An 8,041-nucleotide genomic window follows, 5' to 3' on the forward strand; every position below is an offset into this window, starting at 1 on the left:
CTCCTCACCTGGCTGGCTGGGAGCCAGTTTCCAGAGGCCAGTCAGTTCTTTAGCCACCTCTGCATTCCTGGCCACAGTGACCAGAGCAGTTCTGAGTCACCATGCACTTCCTGTGTGCAGGTGGCAGACAGAGCACACCCCATATACATCCCCCTGACCATCCCTGGGGGAGAGTCAACTGAGGCCCCACATGGGGAAATCATTGCCCCCGGCACTCAGAAAGGGTGTGGGAACCCCAGAAGCTGTGCCGAGTCTTACGCTCTACATCTTATGATGCTCAAGAGGCTCTGAGGGGGACCCTCACTCACTGGCTCGGACCCAGCCTTTGACAGAATTCACCCAGCCCACTGGTCCACGGGTTCCTGAGCCCATACTACCCCTCCCCCTGGATAAAACTGGGAGTCACCAGGTGCCCAAGTCCTGGTACATGTCCCTCCTCAAGCCCCATCAATCCTTTCCCAGTGTTGCCCTCAAAGCAAGGAGCTCTCTGACATCCAAGCCTGACTTGCCTACTTGGCTCCTCTGGAGCAAATTCAAATTCCACCAAGAGTTGAGGCCTTCCTAGGTCTGGCCTCTGCAGACCTCTCTGGCCAAATGCCCCACCCCCCCTACTGTCCTTCACATTCTCTGGCCTAGTGACCTACTGCCAGCTTCCTGGCCACCAAGAGGCAGGCAGCTCTTGACTCCTGCACCAGGCTCACCTTTCTTCCCAGAGGATCCTGCTCATCCTTCAAGGCTTGGCTCAGAAGGGCAGGAGCAGTGGCTTTGGCTCTGGCTCTGGAGCCCAGTGCTCACAGGCCGGCCACCTCTGATCCGCAGTGCTGCTTCTGAGCATCTACTGGAGACGCCGCTCTGCAAGGTGGAGCTGTGCGCTCCCCCAGGGGGAGAGGCTTGTCCTAGTGCGTCTTTGTAGCCTGAGGCCTGGCACGGTGTCGGCCCACCGTAGGCGCTAGGAAAGGCTGGTGGAGTGTGTGAATGAATGGCTGGCTGGGGACTGGAGGGTATGATGAAACATTGAAGACAACCACAAAACACAGCTTGGGCATGGCACCACTTTGATCTATCAGAAACAGGAAAATGTTGCTGGGGAAATACACAACCAGGAAACAGGTGATTAATGAGGATTCTTTCTGCTGGCTGCCTCCAAAGTCAAAAGGCTATTAGGGGATGTGCTGCCAGGGCTGGGGCTTCTGGGGAAAAGCTGCCCAAGCTTGAGGAGATGAAGTGATCAGGGGCCACCTGCAGGGGTGGGGTGAGGAGGGAGGCCAGGAGGAGAGCCAGACAGAGGGTAGGGTGAGAGAGACCCAGTCCCTGTGCTGGCCTCATCTCTCAGCTATCTCTGTGTTGTTTCAAAGGTGGTTTTATCTCTCTGAACCTCAGTTTACATGGCTGTGGAGCGCAAAGGGCATTTGGGGAATTGACTGAGACAGGAGCCTACATGCTCCTGCTGCTGTCTGCTGATGTGACCCTCTCTGCCGCCTGTGCAAGCTGGCATCAGGGCCCACGGGGTTCAGCTCTGACCCCGGCCTGGAAACAGTGGCCCCTCGCCTACCCTCCTGGTTCATCCTTCAGGAGAGAGCCCCCCAGTGGTGAGTGGATGGGCAAAGTTTCAGGTAGGCCGTGGGCTGTGCTAAAATTGTAGGCATGGTCCCACAAAGGAGCTTTCTAGCCAACAGCGGAAGAAACAGGAAGTGAGCGGCCCATCTCTGCAGGGGTTCAAATTGTGGTTGGACACTTTGGAAGATGGAAATGGTTACCCAGGTAATAGTCATTTCAGGTAAATCACTGTCTGGTCCTTTCTTCCCCACAAAAGACTGCACGACCCTCCGAGGCCAGGCTCAGGCTCTGAAAAAGGGTGTGTCATATCCCCCAAACAGATGGGGGCGTTCGGAGAACCTGTTGCTCTGATTCCCAGAGAGCCTAAGCCGCCTCCGGGAGCCTCTGACTCTAAGTCCGGGACCTCAGAACTCCTTTTCACTAGTGGTGTGTGTGTGTGTGTGATCATTATGTATCTTGGGTAATTAAACACGCACAGGGGCCAGGGAGGGCTTGGTGCTCTGGGCTCAATTCACAGCCTTCCCCAAATGTTGGCTCCACCCACAGGAGGGAGGGCAGGAAGGGGCCCAGGCTTCCAATCAGAGTGCTGAATCCCCCTAGCCCCAGCAATTGATTGCGGAGGTTGGGGGGTAGGAGTACTCCCCCTGACAACTGGATGCATCAGTGAAAAGACGCAGCTCTGGGGCACCTCATCGCCTCTGCAGGAGAGGCCTATGGCAACAGAGGGCCAACCCAGAGGAGGCAGCGTTGGGAAGCGGGGAGAGAAATCAGGTCCTAGGAAAACTGTCTGAGTTTCTGGATCCAGCTGAGCCTGAAGGCGGACAAACCTCTAAGACTTTCAGTTCCAGTGAATTCCATGTCTGCTTCTGCCAGTTTGGATTTCGAGTTCTGTCATTAGTATCTGAAAAGACCCCGAATGATGAGACGCAAACAGGAAATCCCAGAGCTCACCATGCGAAGGGTGCATCTCTGAGCACTCCACGAGCACGTGGTGCCTGCCCTTCTGCCTGCGTCTGGGGAGCAGCACACATATCCTCTGTACATTTATGCTTTCTTTCTTTTCCTTGACCGAAGCGAGGTAACAGTGCACGGCATCCTGCAACCCATTTCCCCCTCAACAATGAGCCACGGCCACGCTTCCATGCCAACAAGTCTAGCTGTGCACACTGTGTGGCTCACAGCCGAGGACGCTGTGGTCTGGCTGGGCGGAAACTTTCCTAACCACCTCAGCTTGCTGGTAGATAATTGGGTAGCTCCGAATGTATTCCCGTCTTCAGGAAGGACACAGCTGCGTACTTGTAAAATGCACGTGTCTGCCCTTGCCAGCTGTCTCCGTGACGAAGATCCCGCGGTTCTGAGAGTTGACTTCTCCAGACGTCTCCATGCCTGAGATGTAAGACTAAGATTCTCTGAGTGTCTATAAGGTAGTAGCTGTCTTTCTGGATGCTGAAGCCACCCTCTGACGTTATTAGCTGTTTCACAGAAGAGGAGACTCCGCTGCAGAGAGGGTGAGCGGCTTGTCCCAGGTCGCACAGTCAAGAAGCGTCGGAGCTGAGGTCTGGCGCAGATCTGCTGATTCCCCGAGTCAGGCCATTTTGTCAGCGTGGGAAAGAACTGCCCTGGCAGGTCGGTGGGAGGGCTCACATGCTGCCCTCTGCCCCCTCCACCTCCTAACCCTCAGGAGAGGCTCCAAAGCCGAGAGAGCAGGAAGATGACAGCAAAGATCATCCAGACGCCTCTCCCCGTGCAACCACGGCGAGAGGCTGTCAGAAACACACGCCGCCCTCCCAGAAATGGCATCACACCGCCCATGCCGTTTATAAGCGCCTTGCTTTCTTTTTCTTCTTTTTTTCAAACCCAACAACACGCTATGAAGTTCTGCAACAATCAATTTATATCCGCGGCCTGTTTCTAATAGCCGCAGAGTGTACTACTAGGCACTGCAGCAAAACGGTGGAAGTAGTCCCCGGAGGCGGAAGGAGCGGTGGGGGCACGGGACGCGCCGGGGGTTGCGGACCCCAGGTCGGCGGTTCAGGGCCCCAGTGGGCTCCGTGGAAGGTAAGCCCTGAAGACTGATTAGCGCCTGTAGATCTCGCAGCCTAGCAAATGTCGTGGGGGCCCTTTCATGTTGCCCTATCGGGTGTGCTAGACCTCAGAATGCACACAGCACACAGCAGCAACAGACATGTGGATTATTCCCAGCGACAAAGGAGTGCGGTCCACCTTCAGGTGCCAGCTCACACGACAGGGCAGTTCAGACAGGCCGCTGCGGACTGTCCCACACACTGCAGTCCCCCACCCCACAGTCTTTGGGGCATTGAGGCGCTCAGTTCATGTCTTCACTCCACTCACGCCCTCTCTTTGTCACCTGATGTAGCTGGGCCGTGGTATGAGATCAGTCCCTACCCAAGACCATGTGCTTTGGGGGCCTGGACACTTGGAGGGGATTAGAATCTCTGCCTGTGGGGCTGGTGCCCTGGTTTCAGGACTCAGGAGCCCCCTGCCGTGCACACCTTCCCTGCCACATCCTCAGAGTCACACGGAGCTCCACTCCAGCCATGGGTCCCTGGACCCAGGTGCTTCCTGCATGCACGGAGGCGGGAAGAGCCAGGCAGAGCTGCTCCACCACGCCCAGGCTACATAGCTCTGACCCCGTCATTTCCCCTCAGTCCTCTCACTTGTCAAATGGGACCAGTATCACAGATCTCACAGACTGTCGTGAGAGATGTTCTTGACACACACTAGGTCTTCAAGAAATGGCAGTTGGCCCCACATCCGGGGGGCCGGGTTTGACCCTCGTCTTCACATGAATGGTCTCTTTCAACCTGGAACAGGGTTGCCCTGGCCCCTTGGCTTGACTTTTCCCTGGGTACCACTGATTCCTATCCTTTGATCCTTGACAAATGGCTCGGTGGGACTCCCCAGACCAGCTGCTGGAGACCACGCCCACCAGCCCGTCCACCCCAACCACACCTTACAGATGTGATCGGCACAGACAGATGTCTGGGTCCAACTGGAGGAATGTGCTGCCCTTGGGGACCGTGTTGTGTCCCCCCCCCAGCCCCCGCGTGCCCAATCCTTGCAAGACACAAAGATGAGAGAGAGGGTCCATGGGGGTCACTTGAGCTGGCCTCTGTCAGCCCATCTTCACCACCTGAGAACTCGGGCTTCTCTGAGCCTCATGTTGCTCTTCTGTAAAATGGGTAAAACAATGGAATCACCCAGAAACATGCTTAGGGGAGAGTTTGACATTGAATAAATGCTGAATAGTAATTAGGTATTCAGTGGCGCCATAGGTACAGCACCCAACATCGAACCAAAAGGCTGGTAATTTGCCCCATCCTCTGTTCTCTGGAGGAAAGATGAGGCAGTGTGCTCCCCTGAAGATCTACGGCCCTGGAGACCCTTGGGAGCAGCTCTTCTCTGTCCGACAGGGTCGCTCAGAGACGGACACGACCGGGCAGCAGTGGGTCGGGCTGGGGGTTCATCATTGGTCTAATTGCTTCTTAGCCTTTTCACCATGAAATGGAACACACCGAGGAAAGTGCATTGGACACAACTGCTTAGGGCGATGGATTAGCACCAAGCCCCGGGTCAGGAAATACATACAGCCCCGCCATCTTCTCAGAAACGCCTTTACACTAAGGTGACCAGACGTCCCGCTTTTGGCGGGGCAGTCCCGATTTTCGGCATTTTTAAAAAGTCCCGATTTTTGGAAAGAATGCACGACAAGCTAAGGAACGGTTTATTTGGTCCATATAGACCAAATTTTTAATCAAGAAACCGCCCACCCACTCCCAGCCCCCGGTCAATGGTGTCCCGCTTTAAATCTGGTCACCTTATTTTACACCCCCTCCTGCCAGGGTCCCTGGTCCTCTCTCGCCAGGCTCTTCTCGTGCTGCTGTTAACAACAATAAAAGTGCTGTGGCCTTCGATCCTGACTCGTAGCAGCCCTCCAGAACAGAGCAGTCGCTAGGCAAAAGACAGACTTTCCCAATTAACAGCAGAGCACTTAATTGCTGCGTCACCAAGGATCTTTACTAATAATCCCAACAAATGGATGAAAAATGAAGGCGTGAATGAATTCGCAGCCACTCTGCCCAGCCCCGCTGGGCCTCACACCCCTGGGGGATACCCTGGCTGCCCCTGCCCTAGGCACGGAGGCACCCCATTCGGTTTCCCTGCCTCAGCAGGGCCTGTTCTTTAAATAACCAGCTTGTTAGCAAAATAGCAGCAGTAACACCTCCCTCGCTGCTGCCCGGGCCTCCATCTTTCCTCGCAACGCGGATGGCTGCTCTCTCAGCTTGTGCCAAGGATTCCCGTTCTCTGTCACTGGGCCACACACGCTGGGAATGTCAGAGATGCCGCCTTGCCAGTAGACTCCATCTGAGCCTCTGGCCATGCCTGGGCCTGGGGGTGAAGGTGGGCACTGAAAGCCTGCCATTGTTAGGAAGGACGGGGTGGGTGATTGAAGGGTGAGCCCTCTCCTGGAGGCCGGTGACCCAGCCTTCCCAACACCTGATGGCGAGAGGGAGGCACGTGGCACAGCACCGGCACATAGTAACCGCTCAGGAAACACTGGCAGAGAACCAGGCTGCTCCAGTTACACACTTAGTCCCTGGAGAGGGCCAGGAGATCCACATGCCTCCGATTGAGACCTCCTGCACCCAGCTCCTCCTGTGACAGCTTCTCAGCCAAGCCCAACAGCTGTCTGTGGTCTCCATGACAGACTGGGGGCTGGGCAGGGGAGCCAGCTTAGGGGCAGCTAATTAACCAGTCCTTTTCACAGTTATTAATAAGGCAGGCACTCTGTGTGTGTGTGTGATTGCGCGCGCGCATACTCGAGTGCTCCTTCTTGTTCTAAGAAGTACTTCTACCTACGTTATCTACAGCACACTTCATGGGTTTTTCATTATCCGGTGACATTTGCATATCATGCATATCGACGAGTCTTTCCCCTTCCCATACCCAACCCGTGAGGAGGCTAGGCAGCGGTTGGTAGATAAAGACATTGAGACCAGAGGGGCCCGCTGGCCGGCTGAAGGACTACGGGTCCCCCAGAGCTAGCTGGAAAGCGAATGGGCTCTTGGGGCTTATTGGTGCCTGGGTCAAGGGAGGTGAGAGAGCGGCCGCTCCTTCTCTCCCTCTGCCCTTCCTTCCATAACTACCTACTGGGTGCCCACTCGGTGCCAAGTGCCAGTCTGCTGCTGGCTGCCTAGTGGGGACTGAAGCCTGTGGGAGCCGAGGCAAGCCCGAGGGGCAGATCTTCACCCAGCGGTCCCACGCACACTGAGTGGTGGCTGGGGGATCCTGGGAAGTCACTCGGCCTTGCCAAGCTTCAGGATGGCCACAGGAGGCAGGCAGGGAGGACCAGGTGGAGGATGTGGGCAGGTGCCTGAGGGATGGGGCAGAGGCGCCTGCAACTGGGGCCCTTGCTGCGGGAAGCATGCCGGGCTTAGGCTGTGAGTGGGTGGGAGGGGCAGGCAGACATCAGAAAGGCTGCTGGTGGGAAGAGGGAGGCAGGAGCAGTCGGGGTCCCAAGATTCAGGCTCTCAGAAGGTCCTACTTGCCCCACCCAAGGGCTAAGAGGTCCCTTCCCTTTCAGAGCCTGAGTTCAGTGAGTTGCCCCAGGCCCCTGAATGCAGCAAAATCGAGCTGCTGAGATGGAGTCAGCTGGGCTTGCTGTGTGTCGGGCAGGTGGCTCCCCCTCCCTGGGGCTGTCTCCTCCTCTGTAAAATGGACACAGTGACTGTACCCCACGCTGGCTGGGAGGAAGGGCTACGACGAGCAGGAAGACTGGAAAGCGTGCCCAGTCACACAAACGCTCTCACTGAGGCCGCTGCCAGCATGTGGGCGCTGCTCACTTCCCAACGGTGCCAAGCGTGGTGGGTGGGTGGGCAGCCTGAGTGCTGTGTGCTCAGGACTGTGGACGCACTGACTTACCAAGCAGGGAGCCACACGCAGAGAATTGGGAGTCGGCAGGGAGTCAGCAGTTGTCACCTCGGGAGCAGGCGCTGAACCAAGGGCTGGCACGTTCATGCCTCCGGGCACATGTCAGAGGTGCTGGTGGAAGTAGTGTGGGACAGGGGCCCTGCCAGGGCTCCAGGGCATCGGGGGACCAGCTCCTGGTCATGCAGGGGCCACCATGTGCCAGCAGGGGAGGCGCCACTGGAAAGGTCCTGTGCTCACAGGGTCCTGCAGGGAGGGAGAACGGCACTTAGGAGGCACCAGGGAAAGCCCTTGGCCTAAGACCCTTGAAGCACACTCCGGAGATGTTGGGGAGGGGGACAACAGGAGCATTGTCATGGAAACCTAAGTGTTTATACAACACTCCATTCTCCAAAGCACTGCGGCATCCTGGCTTATGCGGCCCCCACAGTATTTCCCCCTCCCTCTCCCAAGCCATCTATTTGCATGTCATGCATATTTACGATGCCTTTCCCACCACCCACAGAATCCCCACAGCAGCTGAGAGGGTGGGGTT

General features: G+C 56.7%; 1 protein-coding gene across 4 annotated transcripts in view; it reads right to left on the reverse strand.

The window, feature by feature from the left end:
- DLGAP4 (DLG associated protein 4) overlaps nt 1–7,743 on the reverse strand; it is a 132,456-nt gene extending 124,713 nt beyond the window's left edge. For 2 of the 4 annotated variants that reach the window (XM_045295536.1, XM_045295537.1), the window contains exon 1: nt 7,501–7,743. The gene's annotated coding sequence lies outside the window, so the exon portion shown is untranslated. The remainder of the gene's footprint in view (nt 1–7,500) is intronic. The other 2 variants (XM_004697962.3, XM_004697961.2) reach the window with 2 other exon arrangements.
- Between the last annotated feature and the right edge of the window lie 298 nt (nt 7,744–8,041).

Source organism: Echinops telfairi, unplaced genomic scaffold (assembly GCF_000313985.2).
Source record: "Echinops telfairi isolate 266 unplaced genomic scaffold, ASM31398v2 ScPeMD7_5592;HRSCAF=6446, whole genome shotgun sequence".
Taxonomy (NCBI): Eukaryota; Metazoa; Chordata; class Mammalia; order Afrosoricida; family Tenrecidae; genus Echinops; species Echinops telfairi.